This window comes from Phaethon aethereus (genome assembly GCF_964289735.1).
Source record: "Phaethon aethereus genome assembly, chromosome: 1".
Classification (NCBI taxonomy): Eukaryota; Metazoa; Chordata; class Aves; order Phaethontiformes; family Phaethontidae; genus Phaethon; species Phaethon aethereus.
Window position 1 is genome coordinate 26,255,653 of NC_138575.1, and position 22,671 is coordinate 26,278,323.

The window sequence follows — 22,671 nt, forward strand, 5'->3', positions numbered from 1 at the left end:
CATGCTGCATCACAATGTATGTGTGACAGTCTCCCACTGCTCTCGTTCTTTGAGGACCTGTGTATGACTTCTCCCTAACCAAGGTAGGTGTCAATGACTAATGTAGGCATTGATTGCAATTGGGGTGGAAAGTGTGGGAAAAGATTATGATGGTTCTAGCGAAGGCATATCACACAGGCAAGGCATACTAAAGTCCAAATACTGAATCTATATCTCTTGATATAGTTTTGAAGATATGAAAAGATTAGTCTCACTCGTGAATGAATTGCATGACATTTACACAGATATTTCATTCTGAGGGGGTGGTCGTGGTTTAGCCCCAGTCAGCAATTAAGCACCACAGAGCTGCTCGCTCACTCCCCTCCCTGCCCCCAGTGGGATGAGGGAGAGAATCGGGAAAAACTCGTGGGTTGAGATAAAAACAGTTTAATATGACAGCAAGAGAGGAGGAAACAACAATGATAACAATAATAATACCGACAAAGGAAAGTACAAGAACAAGTGACGCCCAATACAGTAATTGCTCACCACCCCATGATTGATAGCCTGTCCCTGAGCAGTGATTCCTACCCCCCGGCTAACTCCAATTTATGTACCGGGCATGACGTTATACGGTATGGAACATCCCTTTGGCCAGTCTGGGTCAGCTGTCCTGGCTGTGCCCCCTCCCCGCTTCTTGTGCACCTCCTCACTGGCAGAGCATGGGATGCTGAAAAGTCCTTGACTGAGTATAAGCACTACAACTACTTAGCCACAACTGAACACATCAGTGTGTTATCAACATTATTCTCATATCAACTCCAAAACACAGCACTCTACCAGCTATCAGGATGAAAAACCAACTCCATCCCAGCCGAAACCAGGACAACAGGTGATCAAAAAACCCCACCGGTGAATTACACTATTCTTCTGCATCGGTTCTAAGATAGGGAGTAACTTACTAGATTAGAAAAAGGTGGGAGCTCAGGCATGGGAAAGCAAGGTAAAAGCACTGTGTAAATGAAAGTTTCTGAGAAAATGCAGAAACAGCTTCTTGCACATGTAATTGTGAAGTCTTTTTAAAATAATTTCTCTCTGCTGTAGGTAGCAACAACTTTTCCCTTCATGAGAATCAGCTTTATCTTGGAATAATACCCAGAATCTCTTGTTTCCAGTACAGCCTACCCCCTGTGCGGAAACATCAAATCTAGAAGATTCAGTGACTGGAGTTTCCATGGAATTGTTTCTGCAAAGAAAAGATGTTTTTGACTTCACAGAAAATACTGCCAGTCTGTGACTGTGAGTCACAGGAGATCTGTTGAAAATTAGGGGTTTTTTATATTGCATTTTTACTTTTGCTAATATACTGTCACAGTGCAGTTCTGATAAATAATTCCTTGCCTGTTGCTTGTCTTCAAAACTTATTCTGTGGAGACTTGCCATACAAACTTATATTAAGATTCACTCACCCTTGTCATCTCTTAGCTTGCCGTGTTTGTGTATTTCCTTTCCTCTCCAGTTTAGTAATGATCTGTCTTTTATATAAGACTTACTCAGAATCACAGAACCACAGAATGGTTGAGGGTGGAAGGGACCTCTGGAGGTCATTGTCCAACCCTCCTGCTCAAATGAGGTGATCTACAGTCAGTTGCCCAGGACCATGTTTAGACAGACAGCTTTTGAGTATCTCCAGGGATGGAGACTCCACAACTTCCCTGGGCAACCTGTTCCAGTGCTCAGTCACCCTCACAGGTAAAAAGTGTTCCCTGATGTTCAGAGGAAACCTCCTGTGTTCCATTTTGTGCCCATTGCCTTCACTGGATTCTCTCCAGTATCTCTTGTACTGAGGATCCCAGAACGGTACTCCAGGTGTGGCCTCACCGGGGCTCAGTAGAAGGAAAGGATCACTTCCCTCGACCTGATGGCAACACTCCTCCAAATGCAGCCCAGGTTACCATTAACCTTTTTTTCCTGCAAGGACACATTCCTGGCTCATGTTCAACCTGGTGTCCACCAGGACTCCCAGGTCCTTTTCTGCAAACCTGCTTTCCAGCTGGTTGGCCCCCAGCATGTACTGATGCCTGGGGTTGGTCCTCCCCAGGTGCAGGACACTGCCTTTTCCCTTGTGGAACTTCATGAGGTTCCTGTCAGCCCATTTCTCCAGCCTGCTGAGGTCTCTCAGCACTCCTCCCAGTTTTGTATCATCAGCAAACTTGCTGAGAGTACACTCTGCCCCATCATCTAGATCACTGATGAAGATATACAGCAATACTCTTCCAATTATGCTGGACCTTGTAAAGTAAAAATAATATCGACTTGTGAAGCCAAGTCAGCAAGAAAACCTCTTCACCAGAGATGCATAAACTATACCAGAGCTTAGAGCTCCTGGGGCATTACAAGTGTTCTGCATGGCCATCCTGGGCACCGCACCTCATTTATGAGATCCTCAGAACCTGAGGATGAGTTGTGTATACTACTCCACAGGTTGGAAAGTTATATTCCTTGACCACATTGGCAATGCCAGTAAGCGGAGCCTGAAGAGCGCTGTTCTTGAAAGCCTCTGCGCTGTCAACCTGTAATATCACTGCCATCCTGCCAAAGCAAAATACTGATGGGCACTGTGAGGAACTCATGATACTAGCATTCAGTTTCACATCAGGGAGGGATTTTGTTGACAATTCTGTCCCTGTCTGAGTTCTTAGCTGAGCAGAATTTAATTAAAACACACTTCCTGAGAATACTTGATCACTGTTCAAATAATCCTCAGCTTGCAAGCACAGAGTACTAAGTGAGCTTTACTCCCTGCCCTTGCACACCCTGTGTTCCTATGCCATTTGACTTGACTGCAGCTGTATATCTGCATAAACTCCCCCCTTTAGATTAGGGATGGCAAGTCCCTGTTCCATAATAAGTAGAGCCTGTTGAAAGACTGTAAAGCATGATCCTGACTTTAATTTAGTACATAATTTAATTGGGTATTAGGACAAACTCTTAGTTGCATAAAATAAATATTGCCATTACACATAACACAATGCTTCCCTTGTTAATGCTGTTGCTTCCTAAAAATTTGGCAGTTGCATTTCTCCAGATGTGCTACTTAAATGGCCATTTAGGACGGAGAATTTCCATCCTCTGCCTTATACACTTTTATAGTTCTCATTCTTGTACATACTGGGAATTTGATGGAGCATGAAAATATAAGATCTTACTCTAATTTAATGGGTTTTGAAAACAAAATGTTTCTTTACAAATATTGAAGGAAACAAAGTGACATCAACAATATAGTTCTGCCTCCTTTGTATCTGGCCAGGACTGAAATGGTGGTAGCTGACATTGAAAACAAATTTACCAATTTTCAGCTGCATTGGTCTAATGAGTGCTAAAGGGATACCTTATGAGGGAGCTAAAGAAACGAAGAACTTGCATTCAGGAAGGGCGATTAGTGTTGTGGGTTCCTGTGAAGCATTAACTTGACAGCCATGCACAAGTCAACAGCATTTTTGTTCTCTCTGCTCTACTGGGGGTATTGTTTCAAAGAGGGTCATCGGTTGGAAGTCTGGCATCTACTTACATTGTTTAAAAATCTTACAAGACCCCCATTAGAATAATGGGTCCTGACATATATTTCCTAATTTGCTGTATGATATAACTACTGTGGACAACTGTAATCATACTCTAACTGCTGCTTTAGAAAAATATTTTTTAAAAATTGCTCCATTGATCTGAGATGTAATCTGTATCTGTGATGGTATAAACAATATGTCCTGTGGGATGACAGCATTAATATTTTATTAATAATTCCTTGCACAGCCTCCTACATAAGCTTTGGAATGTAAAAACAACCTTCATTGAAGCAGAGGATGAAAAATACGAAGTGGATATATAAATAATAAGAATAATAAATAACAAGAAATACTTAGCTATTTCAACATTTCATAAGCTTCATTTCTGCTTAAGATTTTGGCTTTTAAACTGCGGGTTTGCTGCCCTGCAGAGTTTAAAGGATGCTTGCTGTCAACTTGAAACCTGGTCAGTCATTTTCAAGAAAATCGGCTTACTTGGTTTGGGGGAGCACATTTGTCAGCCTTTGAGGTTGGACAATCACATTGCCTATTTTTAAAGAATTTTTTCTCCTGAGCATTCATACGCTATAGTTTCACTCAAACAAAAAGAGGAAACTGAGAGGGAAAATGCACTGAAGATTTTGGCCATCTCTCTGTGGCAGTGCACAGGCTTAATGCAATACATCTAATGCAATTGGTGAAATACACCATGCAGCTGACGGTGAAAGGACTTGCAGAGGGAGATCCAGTGTTCATAAATTAAGTGCCTCTCTCTCTTCACAGGCTATGTTGAAGGCAGGCACCTTTCAAAGGGCAGTCCGGTCTGTCCAGTTCAGTTGGTTCTCTCTTAATGGTAATGGGGATGACAGCCACAGATGATACACCGCTGCCTCTGCACTGGTGGTTAGAGTGCTGGGTGAGGAAGCAGTGACTTGAAATCCTGGGTTTATTCTTCCTGAAGGAGTTATGCCAAGACATTAGGAGAGGGCCTAACCAGTAAAAGAGAGAAATAGCTGTCCTTTCCAAAAAGGCTGGGCTGCTGTGGCCTCTGGGCAGCAAGAGACCTCAGCTCTCAAAGCGACATGAAGCCTGACTTTCACCTTGTGGTTATAGCATTCAGTGGAGGGGAAAGAGGGCAAGGGAACAGCCTGAAGTCTGGTCTGTCCTTCTAGGTCTGGTTTTCACCTTTTATTCAGAGACATTCTAATTTGAGAGGTGGGGAAGCTGCATCTGGAACCTCAATTCCAGTGAGCTGCGTTAATTTGCAGGAAAATTGCACCATACTGCAGGATACCATACTGCATACTGCAGAAAGGAGCTGTAGGAGGTTACCTAGAGTAGTTACAGTTCATGTAGGAGCCTGCACCTTTGGAGACAGTAAGCTGTAAACTTTGGAGTGTGTAAGATGGAGAGATGCAAATGGATAAAAAGAAATCTGAATGTATTTCAAAAGGGCATTATAATGGAAAAGTATTGTTTGACAATATATTTCATTTCACTTTAACTAATTAATAGCAGTGGATGCTTCCTTTGAAAACAATAAAACCCAACAAGTGATACTGGAGCCTGATGAACATGATATGATGCACTTACGCAGAGACAGCCAGCCCTGCTCCTCATACACACCAGCACTCCTGTGCTCTGCGTCCAGAAAAAAGCCAATTATTTCTGGCAACTGGAATAGCCACTTCATGGGTTATAGAAAGATGTCAGAGGGAAAAAGAAAGATGTTTGCGAAGTGACAGAGACTTTTTTGTTCCTGACTGCATCTCTGTCTTTAAATCAGCCAAGTGCATAAGCCTGTAAATTGCAGCGTCTTCAGTTCCCAGTCACCTCAAGGGACTGCTTAGTTAGAACCAGGTCCTAAATATGTGTATTATTATATCTTAGGTTAAAAGAACATCTACTTAAATGTACTCCTATAATGTGCCAGTTTATTATAAAAGCATGCACAAAACATACAATTATGTGATTGCTCTGGGCTGCTCAGCAAACAGAAAGTGGTTTGTGTCTTAAAGAACATATATGAAAGGGTGATGAGGATATGTAGGTGCAAGCCTGACATTTAAAAAAGTGATTACAACTGTTTTTTCTAGATCAGCTATTGCTGGCTTGGTTTTGTTTGTAACTATTTTATCTCTAGGCATATATTCTGGCTCCATTATGCAGTATCATTGTGACACACAAAAGAAATTTAACATTATCCTCTCAGGGACACGGATTCATCATACAGCACGGTGCAGTCACCTCTAGGATTATTATAAGGAACTCATCAGCTAGGCAGAAAGCAAAAAAGTGTGACATGAAGGAAACTGATTCACCAAGGACAAATGCGTGAGCACCAATGATGCACTGTGCTGCTTGAAGGAAGCTGTGGAGGTGTTCTGACACAGCATGCTGGCAAAAGCTGATTTCTCATATTATCACGCTACCATAAAACGTGAATGGTAGGACAAGTACAGAGCGTCCACCGGGAGCCATGGGCCGGGTGAACAGGTGATGCCGCGCTGCTGCGTTGCTGTGGCAGGACTGCTAAAGGCTTGATGAAATGACAGGCTCTGCTAGTCCACACTGTGCCCACAAATACAGAGGGGGCTAAAAGCGGTAAAAATGCAGAATATCCCACCCTCCAGCTGCTCCGACAGGAAAGTCAGCAGGTTCCAGCCACTGACGGGCCAGCTGGTCAGAGCTGCTCAGCATCACAAGCAAGAAAGCACTGCCAGCCTTCAGTGCTCTACTATAAAGAGCTTTTCCCTCAGACAGAAGCAATGAGTGTGCATGACTGTAGGCTTGCAGCAGTCCGAGTGACAGAAAATGAAATCAATTTAATCTCAAATTGTCTGCAACAACCGCCCAAAGAAAAGCAAAAGACTTTTTAATGTCCATGCAAAGCAAATGCGTTTGGGTTTCAAAATGGGATCCAAAAGCTTTGGAGGGGTAAGTGATTGATAAAACCCACAAAATGTTATGAACTTAGAGTTATGAGAAGTCTTCCATGTCAAATTTGAATTGTCGGTGCAAATCAGAGAAGGCCTGGAAACAGGCTTTAGAAAAATGGCTTAAGAAGTTACTGCCCGCACACAGAAGTTTCTGCCCCATTGGATCCTACTGTATTTCCGTTCAAAATAATTACAATACTCTAAATAACCCAGATAACATCAAATTAATTCAACACATATTTTACGTCAGGGCATAGTGGTAAGAGCTTGCCCCAGAAATGCTTGCCCTAGACAGAAAGTGAATTGATCAAACAAAAGCTATCTCATCCTTCCAGGCCCCAGATGGAAAATGAGGACATATTAGGGCTTTCAGAGAAAAGACTGCCATTTTTTTTTTTTTTTGGCAGAGAGAAATTACATACTTTCCCATGTCTTCTTATAAAAAACCACATTTTTGTCCAGAACACTCCCTGCAGTCCTTCCTCCCACAGCCTCAAACTGTCAAAAATGGGGAAATGAACTAGAAACATAGAAAATAATTTTCTTAAGACAAACGCTTGGTGATTAACAAAGTAGTAAAGGACTGAAAATCTGTGTAACTTCAGGAATCGTTGGTAGTATTGTCTTTGTCTACGCAACAACACATACACTAGGTGCTGTTTGAAAGATGATTAAACAGGGTCTTAAGTTGCCCCAAAGCATCACAGATGTGTAACACTGAAAGGTCATCTGGGTCCTTTCCCTCATTACAGGATCAAGTATAATTAGACTATCCCTCACTAATGTTTGTCTTACCTATTTTTGTGAAAGAGCTTCAGTGAGAGGGATTCCACAGCCTTCCTAAGCAACCTGAGTTTAGTTATTCTCACAATTAGTTTTTCCTAATATTGCACCTAGACCTTCTCTTCTGCAAATTAAACTGATTCATTCTTGTCACTTCCATGGAATGGAGAGCACCTAATCACTTTATAACAACTTTTAAATATTTTAAGACTGTTATCATAACTGTCTTTGTCAATACTAACTTATTTCCTTCAGTTTTTTCCAAGGAGTTTGTGCTTTCTTAGACTATGATCAGTCTTCTTGCTTCTTCTCTGGACCTTCTCTCAACTTGTCACTGTCTTTTCTACAAGTGTGCGGCCCAAGGATGAATACAGAAGTACAGCTGAGACCTTCCTAGTGACAAGTAGAGCAGAATAATTGCCTCCCATGCCTTATACATCATTCCCGTTAATTCACCTCAAAATAGGATTGCCTTTTTTGCAACAAAAGCATATTGTTAATTCAGATGCAATTATAGCTAACTGCCATACAGCCACCTAACAAGAGTCCCCATTTTGCATCTATATGCTTGATTTTCTTTCCCAATTGGAGTGTTTTGTTCTTATTGTTACCATTGCATTGACAAATTCTATTATTTGATTGATTTCAGAACATTTCTCCAATTCATCAAGCTCATTTTGAATTCTGATTATGTCACCCAAAATTCTTGCAACTTCCAGCATGGTGTCCTCCGTAAATTTGCAAATTCCCTCTCTTCTGTCATTCAAGATATTAGTGAAAATAGTGAAGAATATCACATCCAGGAAGAAACTTTGTTGGATCTATCTTGACAGACTCTATGAAATTACTTTATATTTTCACATTACCACTAATTTTCTAAAAGTCTCCACCCTTCTTGGTTGTGCAGAAAAAGCTATACTTGCATGCATTAATTTGAATCTCGTAGTACCATAGACTGAAACAATAGCTCTGGAAAAGTGTAAACTGAGCCATTCATCTTAGTGAGATATTAAATATGAAGTTTCAGGACAATTAAATGTCAACTTTAATTTTCACTGATGATCAACTTTGTAGAATCAAGTTAACAGGCTTGAAATTTCTCTTATAATGTAAAATAATGAGGGGTCTGCACAGGGGCAGCTAATTGCCATTGGGTATTACAGAGTGATTCCTCACCTCACTGCCAAACACTCCTAGTTTTGCCATGATATTTTTTCCAGTAATTTAATAATTTTTATACACTGAAAGTAGAATAAATATCCACAATGAATTTCTGAGGTTTTTTGCTACCCACTCCCTCACTGCTAAACCCCATACATACTCCATCGTTAATGTGATATAAATTGGTTGCAACTATAAAGTAGGACTGATTTGAAGTTCAATTTTAAGCTAAGGGTTATCTTTTCACTGATTTCAGCTTTAGTCCAGGGTGTTAGTCTAAAGTTTGAAATTTGAATATAGGTAATTAGCTGCGGTTGTAAAATTTAGTACTTGCACAGCAATAATTAAAATGATATTTACGTAGGAATTTATCAAAACAGGATTTATCTGTGGGTGATAGCATAATAAAGCTGCTAACTGGGTATTTAATATTCATACAAGCATTTATTTTAAGACTAAAAATCATTGCAATTTAATATGCTTGAACAGGAAATAAACTTTCAGCATAAGCGATATTTTGCATAGGATACAGAACACTTTATGGGACAGCTTCCTTATATTGACTCATGCTTATAAAGTCAATGGAGTTAAAGCGAGGCTGAGTTCGCTTGCAGAATATGAATGAGAACATAGCTGGCTGTTTAGCTGGTATCCAAGTTCAGACACCTTGGGAGACGGACAAACGGATGGACAGAAGGAAGGAAGGAAGGAAGGAAGGAAAGAAGGAAAGGAAGTAAGTAAGTCTGGAAATTGTCTAACGAAGTTGCGTAATTGTGCTGAATAGATCAGTAAATAGCCAAAATTGTTACCACAGTATCTAACAAATCAGTACTTTCTCTTGTTTACTAAATACGAGAGAGGGAGAAAAATAGTAAGCAGCTGTAAACGGGCTGTGTGTGTGCAGGAAACTGGAGTTTCTCAGTTCTGCTAATTACACCTACTGATGACCTGACGTGTGAAAACATGCCATCACAAGGAGGTCCAGTATAGCATATGGGAAAAACAGCTGACCTTGAGACCTGAAGTAGTAAAAATGGCATGAAATTCAATAATGCAATTTGTAAAATCATACATTTTAGAGACTACTAGTGGGTGGTTTTGTTACTAATGTGAATCTCACCATAGGAAATACAGGGACGAGGAGGAGAATCAGACCACGTCTGACAGTCTCAGAGGACTGTAAACAGACAGGATGATGGAAAGGCAAGTGTGCTCTGAAGCTCTAACCAAGCAACTCTTGGTAAAGATAGGAAAGTATTAATGTCTCTGCACAAAGTCCTGGGGACAGTTCATCTGGGATAAGTGCATGAGATGCTGGTCACCCCTGTTGAAGACAAAAGAATTTTAGCTGAACCATGGGTGAGCAGAAAAAGATAGTGCAATGATCAGAAGGGGACAAGAGACTAGACTATCTCGGTTTAATTTAAAAAACAAACAGGAGAGGGATATCAGTGCAGGAAAATATTGGCAACAGGAAACATCTCTCCAACAAACAAATAAACAAATTCCATCAGAAGAACCATAGGACCTCAATGGTCCAGTAATACAGCTAGCTTGGAAATCCAGGTAAGGCTCTAAAGTCAAGTGTGAGTTTCTGAGATAGTCTTGCAGTGGAACTATGAAGCAAAATATCACAACTACTTTTAAAACAGACTTTGTTTAATTTTATGCAAGAGTTAGATGGCATGATTGCCTGTAACAGCAGGGTGTTGGAGTTGGGGAGTCCATATCTGGTCCCAATAAAAAAAGCCTAAACAGTTCAACGAAAGGAACTTAATCACACTGGAAAATCCTACTGACTTCATTCACAGGGGCTGAAGGTGAGCAACTGGGAGAAGAATATTTTGTTCTATGAAACATTTATCAAGGAGACAAACCAAAGTACACTGTAGTTCAGAGCTCTTCTCTGTATGATGACTGAATCTGATGCAACATGTTTCCAGTCTACCTAACCATTTTTTGAAGAGAATATGACTGAACTAACCTGGAACAAGTGACTGGAACAGAACTTACTGCCAGCTTATTATTTGGAACAAAGGCATTTATTCATGTTTATGTTTGAAATCCTTTATGAAGTGAATGATATATTTTAGAGACAATAATATGACTCAGTTGCATCGGATTTCAAAGTGAGTTTTTAGATCTGTCGGCATTTTAAAAAGGATTCTGCTATATCAGCTGCAAACCTATCTACAGCTTGCTAGCTATAAACCTGAGGTTTGACAAAGGGTGTTTTCTAATGGCTGGATGCAGGATGGACTTTTTTTTTGTAATGACTTTTGCACCAGGAAACCATATCAAAGAAAAACTGTTTTGCTAATAACAATGTTTCAGATTGAAGAACAAATTCTGCGGAAATAGAAAACACCTTCAAGTCTTTTTATAGAAGGTCGTTAATGAATACAGCATGGTGTAAATGTCACTGTTCTTCACCATCATTTACATTTATGTACTGACCTGTTGAGTTGGCAAGCTCACCAACAGGTTTGTATATATAACTTGAAACACATCTATAGATAGACCAACACTCTCACAAGTGGAGGGACAAACAGAGTATTCTCAATTGACTGATGGTTTTTATAGTACCAAAATGGGGTCAATCTTATACAGAAGATGTGCGAAAAAGCACCTTTTGTTACGTTCTATTTAACTGTGGTACAGCAGGTAAGAGCCTTCCCTCATTGTATGTTGCTATAAACGTGCAGCGGGTGCGCCGGCTTTTGCGAACCCTCACAAGCGTGCCAGCTCAGCGCACCATGGTAACCACGCTGGAGCACGTCCCTGACATTTAGGAAAAGGCAGCTGGGAGAGACTGCAAGATAGTCAAGGAAACACTCAGCCAGCTCTTTCTCCATTGTTACTTGGGAGGAGAAAGAGGGAGTTACTCCTCAAACCACAGGAGATGATAAAGTGGCAAACTGACAGTTGCTTCGTGCAGCCATTAATGAACGTCAGGGAGAAGTAGGCAACAAAACACTATACAGTCATTTGATGGGGGGAAAAAGAAGAATTTTATAACGCACAAGGGAAACAAGTGGTGGCTGCACCGTATGAGAGGAGATAAGCCAATATGACAAAAGGTGTCAAATGGAAAGGGTAGGAAGTCTGCTCGCAAGAAAGGGATGGAGCGAGAAGACACAAAAGTCATCCAGAAAAGCTCTTTTTAGCACATGCTCCACAGCTTCTCTTGACCAAACAAACTATTTCAAAGGGTACTTCAGATATGTGATCAAGCCACTCCAACAGATGTTTGTTGGTTCCTTTCATGCAGAGGAGAACGAATATTCTCATTTTGATCAGGTAGACATGGTATGGTCACATTAGGACTGGCAGGTGTACAGATCTCTTCTTGGCGGTTAAATGTGTTGGTAAAGATTAGTTAAGATAACATACTGAAGCTGGTACTTACAGATGAAGAAAATGAATGGTTGCATTATTTAAAGTATGTGCCCCTCCCCAAGAAAACATGTTACTTATTGTCTATTGCCCGTTTGTGCTGGTTGCCTTCGATCTGTTCTGGATACTCTGAAAGCAGGTAACATACAGATTGAAGAGGTAATGTACTAGGCTCTCCTATTTAGAGAGCTCTGTTCACACATAACCCAGCCCTGCTGTAAGCTAGCTTTCATCAGGATGCGATTGAATAATAATAATAAAAAAAAAACCTCCTTGCTTGAAATTTGTCACTGACTAGCACTCCAGCCATAAGTATTTGCTCTCCTGAAAACTGACAGGAAAAATATAGCTGGGGAAAAAAAAAAAAAGGAGATTGATCATACTGTACTGAGTATATGCAAAGTGGTCAGAACATGCACAAGCAGGCAGTAAAACCACTCTGTTCTGAAATAGGAGAAAAGAATTTATGAACCATTGACCCAGTATTCCTAAATACTCCAGAAACAGCATTTTTTCAGTTTTGCCCTTTCAGTTACTCAGGCAGGGTAATACAAGGTGGGATTTTTGTTGTTGTGTGCTTGTTTTTGCCATTAACTTTTGCCAATGTTGTCAGTCTATGACCATGCATCCAAGCCCTGAATTCACAGAATCACAGAATCATTAAGGTTGGAAAAGACCTTTAAGATCATCAAGTCCAACCATCAACCCAACACCACCATGCCCCCTAAACCACATCCTGAAGTGTCACGTTGACTCCTTACACAGCCTGGGAAATACCAGAAGTTTGAAAACTCCCACAGCATTCTCCTGGAGAAACTGGTGGCTTGTGGCTTAGACAGGTGTACTCTCCACTGGGTAAAGAACTGGCTGGATGGCCGAGCCCAGAGAGTTGTGGTGAATGGCGTTAAATCCGGCTGGTGGCCGGTCACAAGCGGTGTTCCCCAGGGCTTGGTTCTGGGGCCGGTCTTGTTCAATATCTTTATTGATGATTTGGATGAGGGGATTGAGTGCTCCCTCAGTAAGTTTGCAGATGACACCAAGTTGGGTGGGAGTGTCGATCTTCTCGAGGGTAGGAGGGCCCTGCAGAGGGATCTGGACAGGCTGGATCGATCAGCTGAGATCAACTGTATGAGGTTAAATAAGGCCAAGTGCAGGGTCCTGCACTTGGGTCACAACAACCCCATGCAATGCTACAGGCTTGGGGAGGAGTGGCTGAAGAGTTGCCCGGCAGAAAAGGACCTGGGGGTGCTGGTTGACATCTGGCTGAATATGAGCCAGCAGTGTGCCCAGGTGGCCAAGAAGGCCAACAGCATCCTGGCCTGTATCAGAAATAGTGTGGCCAGCAGGAGTAGGGAAGTGATCGTGCCCCTATACTCGGCACTGGTGAGGCCGCACCTTGAATACTGTGTTCAGTTTTGGGCCCCTCACTACAAGAAGGACGTTGAGGTGCTGCAGCGTGTCCAGAGGAGGGCAACGAAGCTGGTGAGGGGGCTGGAGCACAAGTCTTATGAAGAGCAGCTGAGGGAACTGGGGTTGTTCAGTCTGGAGAAGAGGAGGCTGAGGGGAGACCCCAATCGCTCTCTACAACTACCTGAAAGGGGGTTGTGGCGACGAGAGCGTTGGTCTCTTCTGCCAAGTAACTAGTGATAGGACAAGAGGAATTGGCCTCAAGTTGCACCAGGAGAGGTTTAGATTGGATATTAGGAAAAATTTCTTCACCGAGAGAGTGGTCAGGCATTGGCACAGGCTGCCCAGGGAGGTGGTGGAGTCGCCATCTCTGGAAGTGTTCAAAAAACGTGTGGATGTGGCACTTCAGGACATGGTTTAGGGGACACAGTGGTGCTGGATTAATGGTTGGACTTGATGATCTTGAAGGTCCTTTCCAACCTCAGTGATTTTGTGATTCTGTGAAATTTCCAACTCCTTACATGTAAATGATTCTTCTTTCTCTTTTACAGCATTCAATACATTGTCCCTCTCTTTGCTTTTCTATTTTTAGTAACTTCATTTTCTTAACTGCCTTTTAAAAATGTCTCTGGTTAACACGGTTTTCATCAGATGAAGCTCACTCACAGAGAAGGCACTGACAGAGAAACACCACATCCAGGGGGAAAACAGCTTAGCTCTTAAATGCAGCTTCTATGATAAAGGATGGAAGAAGACAGCAAATCATTTCTGTGGCTCCTAAAATAGGAGCAATGCCAGGCAATATCAGATCAAGCCATAGTTGAATTCCTCACAAAGAAACCTCTTGGAAGAGAGCAGAAAGAGGCCGCCACAGCATGGATATGGAGTTTGTTGCAAGCACGACTGTTGAAGCGTAGAAAGAACTAGCTAAATATGTATGCAGTTAGATGCCCTGACCTGGCTTTTCACAAAAAGGACTTTGTGCACATTTCACAGCTGAAAGAGATGCTCATAACTGAACTTCTGTGATTCTGGCAACCAAATAATGGAGGGAACAGTTCAGCTGATAAATCTAGTGGATGCGCTGTGCCACAGCCACTTTCCCATGGACTGTTGGAAATTTGACAGTTACAGACTTTATAGACAGCTTTCAGCAGGACTTTCTCGACAAGAAGGGATGACTTCGGATATGGAAGAGTGGTTTCATATGCACCACAATTGTAGAAAAAGGCAAAGGGAAGAAGGGCTGTGAAAATCAAGGACAAGTACGGGGGCACAGAGCCTTAATTTGGAACCATAGACTTTCATTGGGATGTAAGCAGCTTTTCGACATGCCCAGTATTTCTTCAGGGTGGTGTGGAAAGCTTGCTACTCTGGTAGAGAAACAAGGAACGGACTTCTTTGCAAAAACTTCCTATAATGGATGTCCCCATTATAAATAATAAGCTGCATAACTCTCTTGAATGATTCAGGTTTCTTAGAACTGTGCTAATGTGCCAGTCACGATACTGCATACAAGCCAACTCTATAAAAATAAACACCACGGATCATCCCTCAGAAACTCTTGACAGAGAGTGTTCTGTGTAGAAGTGAAAATGATTGCTGCCCCTTGCTAATTTACCCTCTTGAATCACTACCACTTAGACCAAGCCTGCAGACCGCACTAGCTATTGCCAACACCTGCACAACCTCCTGGCCTACGCAAGAGCAAGCAGGTGGAAAGAAATGCAACAACCATGCTAATGCTTCACAAGAGAGCGCGGGGTCCAGCCACCAAGCCACAAACTGGGCTGGCTCTAATACACAGCTGAAGGTAAGTAGAAGCTTATGTTTGCCTCTGAAGTGAGAAGGTGACATTCTTTACCCATGCCAGGGACAGACTTATGGAACTGGAAGCGCCATTTTTACAAGTTAATTTTAGAAAGGTCAGGATCTTTCAGCGGTTTAGGGTTTTTTTTCAGCAAATGCTGATTCCTCTAAAATAAAACTGCTGAAGGGTTTCCCTGGTTTCTCAATGTTAAAAGTTTTGGAAAAGTAATAATTTTGTGGGGCGAAAAGTCACATTATAACATTTGAAAATTAAATTCCAAAGTAGAGCACGAAAACATGGTTTAAGTGCATTTACAGTAATTTGCAGTAACTTAGCATTCAAAACTTAGAAATTAAAATAGTCTGTACTGCCCCTCCTTTGCTCTGCTTAACTAAGTCAGGCACATTTTCAAAGCACCAAGCACACATCCCTCACTGAGCCTGTGGTGGTTGTGGCTTCGGTGGCATCTGAGCCTACATGAGAGCTTCCTGCTGTCAAAGAGGGAGGCCACACTCCTCCTGCCCGCTCCTTGTTGAGGGTCCTTCCTCTTACTCTTCATCTTCCTTCTCTCTGTGTGCCTAGTCACGTAGACTTGTCTAACCACACCTTTTGGAGGACTGCTTTAACCCTTATTGACCTGTGGAAAACCTATCTAGAAGGGTTTGTTTTCTGTTGAATTAATGAGTTACAGCAAGGTTGTGAATGGCGTCAAATTTGTGAGTACGTTGCACAGAGTTATTGCCCTTATTCCAGTACATTAGCAAACTGTGCGTACTGAAATGAATGGGATTTGAATACATTAGGAAAAAAACCAAAAATTGTTATAAATACAGCAGGATAGCCTTTGAGTAAAGTCCTGAACAAATAGGCTGTAGCAGGCAAGTAAAGCAAGGCCTTCTGTAAACATAAGCAATGGGAGAATTATTTGCTGGGCTTTAAACTTCCCAAATCCATAAATCATCTTGATATGGACGTGATGATGATCTCAAAGTAATCACCTGTGGATTTTGCGAGCAGGTAGTCCTCGAGAACATATCCTTCCCACTGCAGCACAGATTGAATGCACTTGTAAATGAGTAATCATTCAGTAGTATATACATGAGAATACTTTTATGATCGTTTTGAAGGGTAAAGAGACTTAATCAGAGGCTGTAGTCTACTGTGAGATATCCACAATCTGCTTTTTTCATTTTACTTTGCTGTATTCCCAAAGACAACACTCCTAAAAAAGCTTTTAATTTCCAAATGCATTTAGTTAATGGGTAGTCTCTACATCTTTCTGACCCCTGGCCAGACCTTATCAAAACAGCATTGCCACACTATGCAAATACCTCACGCTTTGATTTCTATACTTCAGAAACCAGCCCTCCTGCGTTTGAATAATCTAGCTGATGCTCAGAATGAGATGCTGTGCAGTTTCTGAAAATGACCCAGCTGTTCCCTTTGTTTATAGCATTAAGGGAGTGAAATGGGGGAAGGAACAGGCCTCATCAGAGTTCCTTCTCAGGAAAGTCTGGCAAAAGGATCACTTAAATCTTTATTGACAGAAAAATGCTACAATTTTACCAGTGATGAGCCAAATATGAATACCAACATATGGTTCTTCATACCTACATCCAACTATGAAAAGTCTATGAATACGAGGTCCAATTTTCTTACCTCCTCCCCAAAAAAACACTTGAAACAGTTTTCCACTGACTTTATCCTGCAAATATTGATGGGATCAAAGCTGAATAAATTTCACTTTGCTGCTAGTAGCCTTCTGCTGCTCAAAGATCAGCTCTCCTGATTGAAAAGAAAGGATGTATGAAACAGACTCTTTCGAACTGTATCATTTCATATGAATTAAAAAATCATAAATATACTCAATAGCAACCTTATTTGTGTTGAATAACATGGTCTATGTTGTTGATTCAGTACACTGAGATATCTTAAATGGGATTTCTCTATGGCCAGCAATGCCAGCATGTGGCTTCCCACGTGAGGACACCCCTTGTCTCTTTGATGTGAACAGATGCGTAACACTGTAATTTCTGTTTCTGAATCATCAGCCTTCCCAAAACCATAATAATGTAACAGGCCTTTTAATTAATGAGCCTGTGAATTTAGTGACAAAACACTGGAACCATGAGTGACTGTGTGATCTGGGGGATGTAAATACGTGTAATGAGCTATCATGCAAAAAAAGGTATGACAGCCTCTGAAGCATAAGGTCTACTAAAAAAGAAAACAACCTCTGCAAAACTATTTTTATATGAGTTAATAAAAGACTGCATTTTGATTTCTTATGCTGCATCCTTTACAGAAGGAACCCACAGGGCCCAAGAGTACAGGCTTTTCTTTATTACTCACAGTTGATACAGCACATCAGTCATGATTATACTCGGTGAATATAAAACACAAAGTGATTTATTTCATAGGAGGTGATAAAAAGACCAGATCTTCTCACAGAGTTATACTGATACTGCCATGGTAGTTAGCCAGCGTGAAAAAACCTGAACTTAATTTGGTATGTGTCATCTCCCCTGAGCATGGTTCTATCCAGCCAGTGAAGGTTTCATCAGCTTTTGGCCAGGGCTCTCTTGGAGACGCTTCAGTTTGGTCTGGCAGGACTGTCCGTTAAGTCAGTCGGTTCAGCAGGCAGCAGATCCCACCCCCAGCAGGCTCCTGCTGGTGCCTCCCGCTCACCCACACAGCCCGATTGTCAGGATCTGGCTCACGAAATGGCTCCTCTATCACCCCCAACCTTGGCCTGCAATGGGTAGGACCCAGACCCCGCACCTCTACCCTCCAGCTCTTCTCCACTGCAGCTGCAGAAAGCGACGCTGTATGCCTGGCCTTGTCCATCCTCCCCGCAGGTGGCGGCTGACCAGGGGCACAGGGCGAGGGTGAGGGGAGACCCTGAAACTTTCCGGTTTACCCGGATCAAATTGCTGGGTAACAGAAGCAGCGGACATTTTACAGAGTAAGTAGAATTAGCTACCAATGTTAAAATCATTCTCTTGAGCCACTGCTGAGGTAGTGTAGATCCTTGCTCACTTTTTAGACTGAGTGAAGAGCAAAATACACCTGAAAATTATTATGGATATAAGCAACGACCCACTTTCCCGTAAACTTCATGAGCAGTGACTTTGCAGTAGAACCTCTTCAGTACTGAAAGATGATAGAACAACATTGGAAATTAAAGCATCAGATCTTGTTTGGGCAAGAGAGAGGGTTACATTTTCTCACTACGACTGAAAATAAGGCCGTTTTCATTTCTGAGCCAAACTACAGGCATCAACATTTGAAGCCATCCATGCAAATTTCCAGGACTTGAGGTGGCAAAAACAGCCTTTCAAATGACAGCTGTGTAGCGATAGTAATGGGGAATGATAAACTGGGGGATATCTCCAGGGCGTGTTGAATCAGACACAGATTGATAACAATTTTAAGCTTAACAAGATTAGTTCAATGTTCAACATGGGAGCAAAAACTAACAATCCATTACGTTTAGCCATTGTTACTGTGGAAAGTATTGGTGCAAGAGACAGAAAAGCATCACCAACTACTGCCATGTTTTACTACTGAGATACACCAGATATTACAAATTGTCTGAAAAGTTCATAATTAATTATCCTGATGGACAACGAGCTGTGTGTGAGTCAGCAGTATGTCCTTGCAGCCAGGAAGACCAACAAACTGCAGGGCTACATTAGCAAGAGTGCAGCCAGCAGGACAAGGGATGTGACTATTTCCCTGTGCTGCACACGAGTGAGGTGACATCGAGAATGAGGAGTCCCGTTTCGACTTCCTCCTCAACCCAGTACGAGACGAATATTAATAAACTTTTTTTTGTTTAAAAACAATTAAGGGCCACTGAGATGATCAGGGGGTTGGAGCACTTCATGAACAAGGTGCCTCAGCCTCTGCACCTGAGTTGGCCGAGGCTGGAGATGAGAGGGGGAACCTAGCTGAAGCCTACTGCTATGTAAAGGCAATCTACAGAGCAGTGCAGAGGGAAAGGGCAAGAGGCAATGGTCGCAAGTTGCAATAAGAGATATTGCAGTTGGATAAATGAAAAAAAATTCTTCAAGATGACAGTGCTACCCAGGCCGCAGCACCTCCCTCCTTGGAGATTTTCAATACTCTGCTCACCACGGTCTGGGCAACCTGCTTCAGCTTTGAAGGTCGTTCCACTTTGAGCAGGAGGTTGGACCACACGATCTCCAAGCGCCCCTTCAAACCTAAATTATTCTGTGATTCATGATGCTTCCCCCCAGAGGAAAAGGAAATACGATTCACATTCTGATTGAAAACAACAAAATTGTTCTTTGAATACCCAGAGACCCAACAGTTTATACTAAAATCACCCTTTCCTCAAGATCAGAGTTGCCAGTATTTATAAGGCAATTCTGTATCAGCGTATCACATAATGAATGGCAGCATAAACTGAACTTAATACTGCTGAATGATGAGACACAGAACACTGAACTGGCTGTGCTATTAATTTACATAGTAAATTAAATTTAAAAAAAATTAAAAAACTCTCAGCTTTTGTAATTCCTGGAAGGCTGTTTAGAATTTCTTGCTTTTAACAGAATTGAGATGTTTTTTTCCCTTAAACCACATAACTTGTTGTGAACAAGAACACAAATCCCGAGAGTAAAAACCCAACAGAAAGCAATTTCACTGGGGAAAAAAAGCCCTCTGTGGTATCATTTCATAATCCTACATGTCAACATTCAGACTTGGAGTTTTCATGGACTACTGTCAAACAGCCATGTTAAAAAAACCCAAACCAAAACAGAAAACAGCATTATATCATTCCTTCTTTCAAAAACAATGCAGATAAACAAAGCATCAATAAAAATTAATCTTTCATCTCTATGATAGAGAAATAATTGAAGCTCATATTGCTTGCTTTATGGTTCGAAATAATACATGATTGTCTAAGCTTAGTGGCACAGATAAGTAATGTCTAAATGACCTTTGGTCATCAATTAGTATGTAACTGATTTAAGGAAATGAACTTTCTCAGTACAGTTGTGTTTTCTACAACAAAAATGGTTGGATTCACTTTTAGTATATGGCATCATTTAAAAATATTTATGATAACATCAAACTTTTATTTCTGTCACTGTTTTAATGAAAAGTACAACGAAAGGTTGTTAAAATAAAGTCATTTTACTAATAAACTAGCTTCAGGAGCCACTTATTCCTGAAAAAATTGGGTGCATCTGTAACAAGGACTTGCACCTTCCACTTCTTTTACACTGTATTTCTTTATGCAAGTCAGGACACAAAAAACTAAATTCACGCTTGCAAATGCAGAATTCATCTATGGCTTAAAGCAGAGCCCTTAGAAGTACTACAAAATGTTTCCAGTAACATTTGTTACTACTTCATTGGACATGTACCAGAGAGTCAAAATCCGATGATGACTCACATTAAATTACAGTATGTGAAATTGCTTTATTATGAAACTGCACCTTCAGAAATTGCATGATTTCAGCAGGTAAAATTCAAGTTATTTCTCTAGTTCCGTTTTACTTTCATCTCACAGCACCATCCTAGTAAAGGAGTGTATTGACCCACTGTAGATAATGTATTTGAAATTTATTATTTGACAGAGAGAATTACATCTGCTCAAACTCAGACTTGTTTACCAAGCCAGTTAAGGTTTTTCTTAGTTATGATGGATTAATCTCTATGGTTGCAGGATCCCCATGCCCACTCATAACACTTCATTGGCACACAGGGTCTAATTTTTCAGATCTTTCAGTGAGCAAGTTAGAATATATGTCCTGAAGTGCCACACATGTTGGTCTATGCCTCAAAACCATAACTCTGAGCAAGGTATAGTAGTTATACATAAAGTACCTGATATCACTTGCCCCAGGTATAAATTAATGAGATTAAAATAAACAAATTATTATAAATTAATGAGATCAAAATCAATATGCCTCAGAGTTCTGTGCCTCCCACACAAAATGTTAAAATTTGTAATTTTTCTTCAGGAAGACTGTCTTTTTTTTAAATGAAAGCTGAATTCCAGTATTCCCTTTATGCCATGAATCCATTACCTAGTATTTCAGGAAAGCACCACATACCACACAGCTGGCAATACAGTCACCAGTCCTAGAGAACCAAGTACCTGATTTACATGCAGTCCCCCAAAAAATGCTTTGAAAATCCATGTGTGGAGCCAGCTGTGTTATGAGTGCTGGGGGCACACAGAGCCCGGGTGGCAGAAGGCCTGGCGAGGTCGCAGGACCAGTGGCAGGATGCTGCAGGGGCAGGATGCTGCAGGGACAGGATGCTGCAGGGACAGGATGCTGCAGGGACAGGAGGCTGCAGGGACAGGAGGCTGCAAGGACAGGAGGCTGCAGGGACAGGAGGTTGCAGGGACAGGATGCTGCACGGACAGGAGGCTGCAGGGACAGGATGCTGCAGGGGCAGGAGGCTGCAGGGACAAGAGGCTGCAGGGGCAGGAGGCTGCAGGGGTAGGATGCTGCAGGGACAGGAGGCTGCAGGGGTAGGATGCTGCAGGGATAGGAGGCTGCAGGGACAGGATGCTGCAGGGACAGGATGCTGCAGGGGCAGGATGCTGCAGGGACAGGATGCTGCAGGGATAGGAGGCTGCAGGGATAGGAGGTTGCAGGGGCAGGAGGCTGCAGGGATAGGAGGCTGCAGGGGCAGGAGGCTGCAGGGATAGGAGGCTGCAGGGACAGGATGCTGCAGGGATAGGATGCTGCAGCGACAGGATGCTGCAGGGACAGGATGCTGCAGGGGCAGGAGGCTGCAGGGGCAGGAGGCTGCAGGGGCAGGAGGCTGCAGGGATAGGAGGCTGCAGGGGCAGGATGCTGCAGGTGTAGGATGCTGCAGGTGTAGGATGCTGCAGGGGCAGGAGGCTGCAGGGGCAGGAGGCTGCAGGGGCAGGAGGCTGCAGGGATAGGAGGCTGCAGGGGCAGGATGCTGCAGGTGTAGGATGCTGCAGGTGTAGGATGCTGCAGGGGCAGGAGGCTGCAGGGGCAGGAGGCTGCAGGGCAGGGCTCACAGTGCTGAGAGGTGCTCCTCTCAAGTTCAGCCACCCCATACACCACAAGGCACCTGACCATATAGGTCTGGATGGGGAAAAAGGCTTTGCCAACAGTAGAGTCACTAGGGCAAGGCATGTGAATTGGGATGGCTACACGAAGGTCCCTCACATGTTAAGGGAGAGAACAGGTCTGGATCCTTGGGCTTGCAGAGTCTGTGTCGCTTTGCCGTCCAAAATATCCAGCAAACGTGACCTGTGGCTGCGGCAGCAGCTGCACAGCAGGTGGGTGCTTTGTGCAGGCTGGGGAAGAGCTCTGTCCTCTTGATATCCTATGCAAAACCCATTCACCATTCTCTAAAGTAAACTCTGAAATTGCCCTCTGGTCACCTGTAATCCTGGAGGCTTATCCTTGTATTCCCCTAACTGCAATATTAAAAAATGGATGGATTTTGAACATGAAATATTGTACTGATTGATCTTGTGCTTGGATTTTGCAGTACAATGTGTGTAAGTGGGAGTTTTCATTATAAATCTCATTTTGAAGGGTTTATGACTAGCTTGTTTCAATTCTCTCTAGGCTCAAAACTTGTTAGATATGTTTTACCCTGGAAG

General features: G+C 42.3%; 1 protein-coding gene across 1 annotated transcript in view; it reads right to left on the reverse strand.

Moving 5' to 3' along the window:
• Nucleotides 1-22,671, reverse strand: part of PTPRZ1 (protein tyrosine phosphatase receptor type Z1) — a gene marked incomplete at its 3' end in the record, with an annotated part of 143,023 nt that overhangs the window by 76,005 nt on the left and 44,347 nt on the right. The gene's annotated exons all lie outside the window — the stretch shown is intronic.